The sequence below is a fragment of the Rhineura floridana genome, chromosome 4, assembly GCF_030035675.1.
Source record: "Rhineura floridana isolate rRhiFlo1 chromosome 4, rRhiFlo1.hap2, whole genome shotgun sequence".
NCBI lineage: Eukaryota > Metazoa > Chordata > Lepidosauria > Squamata > Rhineuridae > Rhineura > Rhineura floridana.
In genome coordinates, this window is record NC_084483.1 from 148,646,218 (window position 1) to 148,657,962 (window position 11,745).

Consider the following 11,745-nt stretch of genomic DNA (forward strand, 5'->3'; position numbering starts at 1 on the left):
CGCAGCAGCACACCTTCCCTTTGCCTGCAACATTATGTAAACAGTGCAAACTGAACGGGGGTGCAGATGGCATCCACCTCATATTAACTCTCCATGTGAACCAGCCCAAAGTTCATTATAAGAGGATTCTACTGCTGTGGTTCCTGCACACAGAGCCGTGTCATTGCCTTCCCCTTCCCCTTCATCCAGCTTTACAGGAGCTAGGTCTGAGAGCTTGATCCACTGAACTGCAGCCCTCTCTTCCGTACAGGCAGCTTTCGTGACCCTAGACCTTGTCAGGTGTTGGAGGAGATGGCCCATAGTAGGCTCAGCTTGAGGAGCAACAGCTTTGCCCATTGCAAATGTGTTCTCTAGCAATTGTTGCCACTAACAGTCATGTGGGAAAGAACCCAGAGGTGGGGAGGAACCCCCCACTGGGTTGTGATGCTGCTTGTTCTTTTTTAAACCTTATTCACATGGAGAAACACTTCTGGGGGTAACCAAAAAATTAGATTGATTCCCAAAATCTTTTCCCCCACAAACCACTTGAAAATTGCTGGTGGTTTTGATGGACCACATCATACTTTTTCTGCCTGCCGTAGCAATTATAATGCATTGTGGTAAATGCAGTATGATTTTTAATTGTATTTTTATTGCTGCTTTCCCCCCTCATATTGTGTTTCATATTACAATTTGCATTCCATGGAATTCAGCTGTAATACAATAAAATACAATATATAAGAAACAAAAGAAGCAATAAAAATACAGTTTTAAATCTATATGAATACTTAATGTAGGCATGCCAAGGACCACCTGAATGAAGCTAGCGGATCACTGGTGGTCCACAGACCACAGTTTGGGAACTGCTGTCTTAGATGAAGATGACATTTAAAATGTTTTCTTTTTAAAAGGATACTTTGGGATTAACCCCACCAACAACAATAATATAGTTTGGGATACCTGGTTCAAATGGAATTCTGAGTCATTGTCTCAAAGTAGTCTTTTAAAATCTCGCTACTTGGCCTCACTTTATTTGTCTCCTTTTCCCATTACTCTTTAAAAAATAAATCTCTTTCTGTTGTTTAGTTGGTTCTGGATCAAGGCTGGGAGTAGGTGGAATATTTTGAAGGATGAGAACTATTAAGAGACTGTTTTGTATTGTTGCATAAATTAAAATATCCCAGTGAAACCTTCCCCCCCTAAACTGTGAGGATCAAAGCTTTTTCCTGAATTGACAGGAGATGTCTCAAGAAGAAAAGAGAGGCTTTCTTTCTGTATTTTCATATGGCTTAACACTGTTCAGTTAATTTAATCAAGGGTTGAGATCCCAAAAGTGCTTCCCCCTTTGGATTGTCCGGAGGTGTGTATGGAAGACAGCTGTTGAAGTCAAAGCTAACTGGTAAAAAGAGAGAGAGGCAGCCTATTTTGTAGGATCCAGGAACCAACTGCACAGCTTTACTTGCTATGCATGGGAGCAGAGTTTTTGCTGGAGAGGGAAGAGTCAAGCGGACCTAAGCTGAGATTTAATTTGTGGAGAGAGGGAGACAGAGTTGAGGTTGAGAGAGAAATGGCTGAGCCCTGATCAGTGTGCTTTTAGTTCTTCTTCACTCTAAAATATTCATGAACTGTGTCTTTACAATACAATTGGGACCCTTTTCAATTTCATTTTTAATTTAATATTGGACTACCTTGAGCCCCTCCCCCACTTTAAAACACTTCTGGAATTCCTGATACAGGGCATTTCTGGGACCAAATTTCAGTCTTGGATGTCAAAGTATAATGTGGATAATTGATCTTGCTTTCAGTAGCTCAATCATTTTTGAAGATAAGTTGGCATCAGGTACCCACTTCTCAACTACACCTTTTTAGAAAATAAAAATATGATATGGTAGTAAATAAATAAATGATTAATCACAATATTGATGAATACAAGTATCACAGTCTTGATCCTATAGACTCCCTCAGCTGATCTTGGGCTGATTCTGATTGAATAAAAATATCATTTTGCTGATTTCAGATTGCATATCATCTGGGAAATATTTGGTGAAGACTAAACGCCTTACTTTTCAGAGTGAGTGGGAAATCACCAAGATAGGAAACAATCCTTAGTGTATTGCATAAATAATTCCACTAGAAGAATAACAAACAGACAGTTGTACTATGTGCAACGTAACTAAATATAGTTAAACTGAGAGAGCTGGAGAAGAGTGCATGGTTTTCAGTAGAAAATCAACTGGACAATTTGCATGACACCACTTTCCAAGATTCTATTGCCACAGTACTTTATGATGGATAGCAATGTGGGGTTGAATAGTTCAGGTACCTTCCATCCCATTAAAACCTAGAATCTGTGTCAATAAATTAAATGAGAGTCAAACCAAGGAGGCCACGCTCTCTGGGAATCACTCTAGGAAAAACTTGTAAGACTGCCTTCCAGGTAACTGTGCAAAGGATTGGGTTGTAAGTTACCAATACCCAATGGTAGTACATGGTAACAGAATAAGAAAACAAAAAGGTGCTCATGCAAATGTCATATTTGGGCATTGAACTCTATGCAGTTAAAACCCACCCCTGTCATTGCATCCCCTCCTCCACTATCCACACATTTGTGGAAAGTTCTGAAGAGGGGAGGCTATTTTACACACCATTATTGCATCCCTCCATTATCCCTCCACACTCCCTCCATTATTGAGAACCTTGACTGTTCAGAGATTGTACAAGTGTGAAGGGAGCCTATGAGTGTGGAACATGTCCCCCCTCTTCAGATGTTCCCCCACAAATGGACAGCCAGGAAGGTGAGCCTGGCAGGGGACACAACAGTGGGCCAGTCTTGGCCATAGCACTAATTAGTTCTATCACCTTGTTTGTTTGCCTGACTTTTCAAATATAATTGTGTCTGAATATTCATTTTTTATTAATACTTTCCATTAAAAACTTTTCTGAGGCTCTAGTCCAGTGATCCACAAACAGGGTAGCATGCCTCCAATTGGGGTATGGAGCATCTGGAAGGCAGGATAGTTTTAGGGACAAATAGGATCCTGAAGCAGGTGGTGATTTCCTCCTCTTCCAGCTTCAAGAGTTGAAGGGCTGAGTGTTCCTTGGTAGAGAATGGGGTAAATGTACCCTCAGTGCCACATCATCCCAATGCAGTTTGGGAAGAAGGAATTTCAGGAAGAGCTGCTGCCTTGTCCTCATATTTACTTCAGTATAGCTTTAGGGGGGCTTCAGAGAGATGATGTAATGCCAGCAGTGTAGCATTACTAGCTAAATCCACAGGTCCTCACATGCAACATCAATTTGTATGCAAGGATATGGGGTACATTTTGTAAAGAAACAGATGATTGGTTTGGGGGGGCTTTAGTTAAAAATATTTGAGCAGATTGTTCCTGGAATAATAGCCTCATTAAGAAATTGGTACTAAGGATGGGTGGCTGCATCTGTGTTTAGGAGAGTAGAGGGAATGGGGAACCTCAGGCTCGGTGACCAATGAGGTCTTCCAGGCTTCTCTATGTCTCTTGAGAGCCCTTAAGACTTTCCCCAGGTCACATTCCTCAGTAGTCCTGAGTGCTTTTGCCTGGGTGGGATGAGTTCTTACATTATGAAAATGCCTTTAGCTTGCCTGGATGGAAAGGCATGTGGGTGGGTGCGTATGTAGAAATCTCGTGATTGGAATGAACAAAAGTAAAAGTTACATCTGTTTGTACACCCACTTTTGCCTCTAGTCCTGCCCACCACTGGCATGCAGGTCCCAGAAGGTGGTCCATGAAGGAATGTGGTCCTCAGGCTGAAAAAGGTTCTCAACCCCTGGAGTAGAATGTGATATATGAAGACATGCAAATATAGTTCAGAAAAGTGTCTCCATTTTATATTTATTTATCACATAGGTATCCTATAGTTACTCTAAGAAGATCAGGGTGACACATGAATGAAACAGCAGCCAATGAGATGTTCTCCAGATGTTCTTGAACTTCAAACTCCCATAAGCTCCAGCCAGCATAGTAGAGGGTCAGGAATGATGGGAGTTGATTATGGCTAAGCAGGGATTTAAGCCTATGCTTCCCTGGTCCAAATTTCCCCCAAGCGCTAATGACAGCTTGGTGGGCTCATTCGGCTGAACATCAGGAAAAACTTCTTAACTGACTTCCGGGAAGGGTGACTTAGCCTGTGCCTGCTTTTGAGACGGGCTCCTGCCTCAAAAGAAGCTTATTCAGATATATCAGTCAGTTTTTTCTTTTTTTTTTTGACTGATTAAACTTCTCCCGGGTAGGGAGAAACGAAGAGATTAACCTCAAAGCCTATTTTTGTTGGGACGACCAGATCTCATTAATCTATGGGACGAGGTCCAGCCGACGAAAGTGGGACGGATTTTCAACAGCAAGCTCTATCTGATAAAGCGAACGTTCACCTTATCTTCTAAGAGAGAACGCACTAACAGGCAAGCACCCTTCTTTCTATATTTTTCTTTTACTTGACTTAAATTGTTGCTGTTTAAAAGAGATTTGCCAGATTGATCGGTTTTTGACATCTCACTGGGGAGCCGTAACTTCTCTCTGCTACGCACTAATTAATAGCTTATCTCTGTTTTTGTTGCAAAAAGCTGTCCTGGATTTGCATTCTAAAGATATACACAGAAGAGGGATTTCTATTCCAGATTTTTATTTTGAAAAATATTATACTGTTTTGAGACTACTCTCTTTTTGGTCTATTTTATTTTGACGAATCTGTTTTTTGACGATTGCCATTAATTGTTTCGATCCTGGGAACTGCATTTTGTTTACTTAACTATTGGAGAGATAAGGCTGTCTGCTCTGTTTATACTGTGATGTCACCAAGTTTGGAGTATTAACCCAATTGTTGCTGAAATAAGAAGTGGTTTTCCTATATTTTTCTTTTAAAATGGCAATTAAGAAAGTGGCTGAGAATCTGGAAATAACTATGTTTCAGAAAATAATGGATGAGATTGAGATAATGAAAATTGAATTGAGTAAAATGAAGCAGGAGATTAAAGATATAAGGGTCCCTGTGAGAGAGGTGACCCTGGAAGGGGTCCCTGTGAGAGGGGAGACCCCGGAGATTGGAACAGGGGTCCCTGTGAGAGAGGAGACCCTGGAGACTGGAATAGGGGTCCCTGTGAGAGAGGAGATCCCGGAGATTGGAACAAACGTGGAACAGGAACAAGATTTGGAGTCTATGGACTTTAGAAATAAAATCTATTGTTTGGAACTCAATGTTATCTCTGAAGAAATTAATGAAGATTCTAGAGATAAAGTTATCAATGGCATGGACTATCTTCTGGACTGGAATGATGTGATGGAGCCCAATATAGACAAAATCTATGGAATTAACTGCAGCCATGTGACAATGGAAAAACTTTTAAGAGATGACCCAGTGTATTTTGAAAAAAAGAACAGAGATATGATTTTACAGCAGTATTTCAGCAACCTATTCAGAATGGATGGCAAGAAAATATTTGGGATAGAGGTAATTCCCATCAGACTCTTACTATATGACTATGGCTTTGACAGCAAGATTATTATGGAATACTGATAATGGAAGATTGGATATTGAAATTACTGGACTTAACAAGACTACTGAAGATGGAAGATGGAAAATGGAATTACTAGAGATAATAGAACAATGGCTATTGAAATTACTGAACCTAACAGATTCTGATGTGATGGATTAATTGAAATGTTTATTTTGACTATGGTTATGACAATAAGATTATCATAATTAGTAATGAGATGGATTAATCGATATGCTTATCTGGAAAAAAAAATTGATAGATATATTTCTTAAAGAATTGAAACCTCTCTTTGACTTTTTGTGGAAAGAATAAAGTAATGTTTATGAGATTTGATGATTAAGTAAGATAACTACTGGAGGAAAGTGATTTTATAATATGACTTAAGAGACAGGATTGTTATATATTATAGACTTATAACTGATTTGATCTTTGACAAATGGGAAGTCAATATTTTACTCTTTATTTTTTATTTTTGTTTTTTTTTTTTTTCTTTTTTTCTTTTTGTTTAACTATTTTTGATTTTGTTTTTTGTCTTTGAATGTTTTATGATTTTGTCTTGTATGTTTTATGAAAATTTGAATAAAAATTATTGAAAAAAAAAAAAAAGGAAAAACTTCTTAACTGTTAGAGCAGTACAACAATGGAACCAATTACCTTGGGAGGTGGTGGACTCTCCAACACTGGAGGTATTCAAGAGGCTGCTGGACAGCCACCTGTCAGGTATGCTTTAACTTAGATTCCTGCATTTAGCAGGAGTTGGATTCAGTGGCCTTATAGGCCCCTTCCAACTCTGCTATTCTATGATTCTATGACAGTCTGAAACAAATCAGATGTATGTTTTGTCTATTGGTGATCTTAGTTCTACAAACTAAGATCTGGTTTGTAGCTAACTTAAGTTTCAGCTTTCTTCCTACTGGGAGAAAGAGTGGGATATAAATCAAAGATATATATAAATAAATAAAATGGGTTATTGAACTGTTGTATGTTTATTTATTTATGCAACATATTTATCACATTGGTCAAAGGCTGGTCAGCCCAAGAGATTTTGCTGAAACAAAGAACAAAATGCTTACCCCCCAAAAAAATCTGTGTACAAAAGCTGACGGGATTGGCAACTGAATTTTACTTCAGTACAGTCGACTGAATAGCATCATCCAGTGCACCTGAGTGGAGCTTGGGAGAACCCGCTAGCTTAGAGGGTACATGACAGCCTGTAGCACACACAGTTCTGATCTGTCAAGGGGTTCAGAAGGAATAACCAAGGGTGCTGCTACTGATGCCCATCACGATATCTGCCACCCAAGCCAATTGCATCACTCTGCCTAATAGGAGAGCCGGCCCTTGTCAAAAGACACTCAAGGTGATTTCCAGTAAATTAACTCCTAAAAATAGTAAAACAGCATTAAACAAATATACAGTTAAGCATTAGCAGCAAGAAATAAATAAAAAAGCATCTCTATCTCAAGGAAACGAAGTGGGGACACATTCTCCAATTCAAAATGTCCGGGTATATCAGAAAGATATAATAATTTGCCTAACACTAAGTATTGCATCCAGTCTTAGTCCTACTAGGAGTAGACCCACTGAAAATAATAGGCATTACTATCTTAGCTCCATTATGTACAATGGGTCTACTCTGAGTAAAACCTAGTTAGCTACAAACCTAACCAATGAGATGCTCTGATGCGACGCTATACCTCAACAAAGATTTTTTGCCACAACAAAGCTTTTTCAGTTGTTATAATTTGCTACAATGGTATCTATTTCTCAGCATCATGGCTGACTGGAGTTTTAAACCCTGGTCTCCCAGGTCCTAATCTCGTGCTCTAAGCCTACCATCACACTGTCTCTCCTTTCCTCTATATTAGCAGAGCTTGGAAGATTACTTTTAAAAAGTAATAAATTACAGTTACAATTACTTGGCAAAAAAAGTAGTAATTCCAGTTACAATTACAATTGCTCTGAAAGTAACTGATTACTTTACTTTTTCTCAAAAGTAATCACTACAATTACATTTCAGTTACTTTTTAAAAAAAATGCCTACAAGGTGCTGGCCTTGGCTGCTGCACATCTAAGTAGCCTAAAACAATATTAAAACTAAACACACACACATAGGGGGTAGTAGAAGGGTTCGAATCCCCACATAGCCATGAAGCTCACTGGGTGACCTTGGGCCAGTCACTGCCTCTCATGAAAACCCTATTCATAGGGTCACCATAAATCGGAATCAACTTGAAGGCAGTACATTTATTTTTTATTTTGAAGATGATGATTATGATAATGCAGCATTTCAAATTAATTCTGTATGAGAAGCATTCCATGCCAGGCTTGGAAAACCAAGGAGGAGGTATAAAATGTAGACAAAAATACTTTTGACAAAATGCCGTTTATCCTTTATATCTATATCTATAATTAACAATACAGCTGAATGATGTATGTAAAGTATTTTTTCTCTTTCCCTTTTTTATTAGTATTTTAGTACTACTGCTAAAGTTCTGATGAAAGAATAAAGCATTCATTAGCCAAATTCAAATGATTAGAACACATCACATAAATTCCACTGAAGTTGGAGTTTTTGCCATAGAAAAGGCAAAAAACACATACCCTATGATAGCCCAATAGACAATCAGAACTAATATAAAACCCTATTGCTTCTCATTTGCAAATGTTGCAAGATCTAAGGTAACTCTAGATCATGTGAGTTCAGGTGATGCATGTTATGTAAATTTGTATAGATATTAGCAGAGATTGTCAACAGTCTGAGATGTGTGTGTGCCAATGTGTGCGTTTACCTAAGTGGCAGGCTTTTACCCTGCACTGGGATAACTGAGACTTAAGACTTAGTAAAATAAGAAAAGCTATTTTATTTATAGAAGTACATAGTAGATACGAAAGGCATACCTAGTTCTAACTAACTTGGAGGCGCAACACTCAGGTTTGGGAGTTGCCCTCATGGCTCAGGAGGGAGAGAGCAGAGACAAAGGTGTCTCCTCTCTCTTGGATTACTTTATTGCTTAACTGCATTCTGTGTTTGCCTCTGTAATTCTCACTTTTTTTTACCCACTGTTTGAATGTCTTTTGGGAATGCCTACTGATTATTTGTTATCATTTTGGGCTGATTACCTTCAGCTATTATCTCACCAAAGTTGCCTACACATGACAGATTTAAAGCACATTTCCACCACCACCCCAAAAAAGAATCCTGGGAACTGTAGTTTGTTACGGGTGCTGGAAATTGTAGCTCTGTGAGGAGTAAACTACAGTCCCCAAGATTCTTGGGGAAAAGCCATGTGCTTACATGTATGGTGTCTACTGGGAGACTCTTACGGATTGATTCTATACTCCCAGAAGTAAATCCTATTTACTGCTATGGGAATTACTTCCAAGTAAGTATGCTTGGAATTGCAGCTTTTAGGTCATGCTTAATAGCCACCTTGTATCAAATTGAACAGTTTCCAATCAGATTTAAATACTAACCACTTAAACTGGTCAGAGTGTCATTCCCTCTATTTCTGAAGCTCAGGCTGGAAGTGTTGTTGCTTATGTAGCCATGGTATCACCATCCATACCACACATAATAAGGAGTATTAGTGGGCAAGAGGGAACCCCAAGTGTTGCAGAATATAAAAAAGTGAGAGAGAAAACAGAAAGGGGATGACTCCCAAAACAGCCCAAATGAGTACTGAGCATGCTCTGTTATGGAATGCTCAGTGGCTGAGTGAGTGAGTGAGTGAGTGAGAGAGAGAGAGAGAGAAAGAGAGAGAGAGAGATGTCTCAGCTAACAGAAAATTATAGAACAGTTGAGTTGGAAGGAACCTTTAAGGTCATCAAGTCCACACCCCTGCTCAATGCAGGAATCCAAGTTAAAGCACACCTGACAGGTGGCTGTCCAGCTGCCTCTTGAATGCTTCCAGTGTTGGAGAGCCCACCACTTCCCTAGGTAATTGGTTCCATTGTCATACTGCTCTAATGACTGACAGTCCTTTTTTGAGTGTTGAAAGGTGTTTCAAATAAAATTCTAACTTTTATAATAGTCCAATTTTTTTTAATGTCCATATGATTGATGGGCAGGCTGGAAAGAAAAATGACTCACTAAGGCTACATCCACACCAGACATTTATTCCACTTTAAACAGTCATGATCTCAGAATCCTGGGAAGTGTAATTTGTGAAGGGTCCTGAGAGTTGTTAGGAGACCCCAATTCCCCACACAGAACTCCAGTCACAGAATTGTCTGAGAAGAGGGGCTGACTGTTAAACCACTCTGGACATTGGAGCTCTGTCGGGAGAATAGGAGTCTCCTAATAACACTCAGCACCCGTCACAAACTACACTTGCCAGGATTCTTTGGGGGAAGTCATGACTGTTTAAAGTGGCATAAATGTCTGGCGTGGGTGTGGCCAGAAGGTCATCCAGCGAGTTCATGGCTGTGGTAAGATATGAACTCAGAACGTCCCAGCTGCATCCAGCATAGAACTACACTTTCAGCAGCAAATACCAGAAAACCAACTAAATGTGTGCTGTCAATGTGCAAAGTATTTGCTGGGGTGCATTTGGGTAGGTGAAGCAGGAGATAGATGGAAGGGGCTGTTTTCCATGCCTGCCACTTTACCAGTGCAATGCCCCATATTTTTCCTTATTGACCTCCATCAGCTAGGGGAAAGTGGCCAGGGAAGGGGTTGCAGATAAAAAGTTTCAGCAGCAAATTACCCCCTCTCATCACTTCTCCCTAACAAAATGCCCCCCACATCAGTAGCAGACACCAGCAGGGAAGTTCTTTTTTGAGTTGTAATTCAGCTCTCATTCTGTTAATTCCCAAACTACACCAGTTGTCATTTTGACCTACATGCATAGGGAGAAAGACAGTGTAAAGGGTGTGCACAAAGGGGAGGGGATGACAAAGGATTTAGGACTTAAAGATTTAATATTCCATGAGTAGAAAAAAATACCCTATGCAAATGTCTATATTATTGCAGAAAAGTTCAGTTCTACATATGTTTGCCATCTTTTCCTCAAGCACAACTGTTTTGAGATAACAGTCTTATTCTCTCTTGCCCTTCACCAAAAAGCCATGTTAGTTGTCCAGTATGTGAAATGACTGCAAGCAGGTGCAGCCCAAGACACTTTGCTACTTGAAGCAGAAGAGCAAATGGTGCCCTGCCCCCAAGTCAAGGTCATAGTACCATAGCTTGAAAAGTTATGTTGGCATTTGAGGCAGAAAATCTCACAAGTACCTCTTCCTGACAGTAAATATACAACAACCAAAAATTAAAATAGCTAATAATTTGTTGCATGGTGCCCCAAATTAGTTGCTTGGGGTAGTCATCTCTTGCTGCCTAGTGAGAGTCGCTCTGTGAGAGGCACATAACTGAAGCAAAACACACAAATAGAAGTATGAGACTGCACCTACCTCCTAGTCTCTTGCCAGTTCCCAGTTTTCACCCTCTCTGGAGGGGTGCAACGACAAGTGGAGGGGATGCAAAGAGGGTGCAAGGACAAGCGGAGGGGATGCAAAGAGGGTGCAAGGACAAGCTGAGGGGATGCAGAGAGGGTGCAATGACAAGCGGAGGGGATGCAAAGAGAGTACAAGGACAAGCAGAGGGGATGCAAAGAGGGTGCAAGGACAAGCGGAGGGGATGCAAAGAGGGTGCAAGGACAAGCGGAGGGGTTACAAAGAGGGTGCAAGGAAAGCGGGGGGGATGCAAAGAGGGTGCAAGGACAAGCGGAGGGGATGCAAAGAGGGTGCAAGGACAAGCAGAGGGGATGCAAAGAGGGTGCAAGGACAAGCGGAGGGGATGCAAAGAGGGTGCAAGGACAAGCAGAGGAGATGCAAAGAGGATGCAAGGACAAGCGGAGGGGATGCAAAGAGGGTGCAAGGACAAGCGGAAGGGGTGCAAGGACAAGCAGAGGAGATGCGAGGACAAGCGGAGGGGTGCCAGGAAGAGCAGAGGGGGCGGGTGAGCAGGCTGAGGGAGGCAGGATGAGCAGGGGGGCAGGGAGAGTAGGCTGGAAAGGGTAACACATACACTCACCTCCACAGCTCTTCACTTCCATTCTGCTGCTTCTGCCTTCTACTCCTCCTTGCCCTCCAGCGCTGTCTGACTCTCCACTTCCTCCCTCGTGCCTCCATAGAGCACGAGGGAAGAGCTAAACAGCGCAGAAGCCCAGTTTGAGGCACATATCTTTCCTCCACCATTCCACCAATCACAGCAGCAGATGATTTCCCCTGCTTTCCCCCCG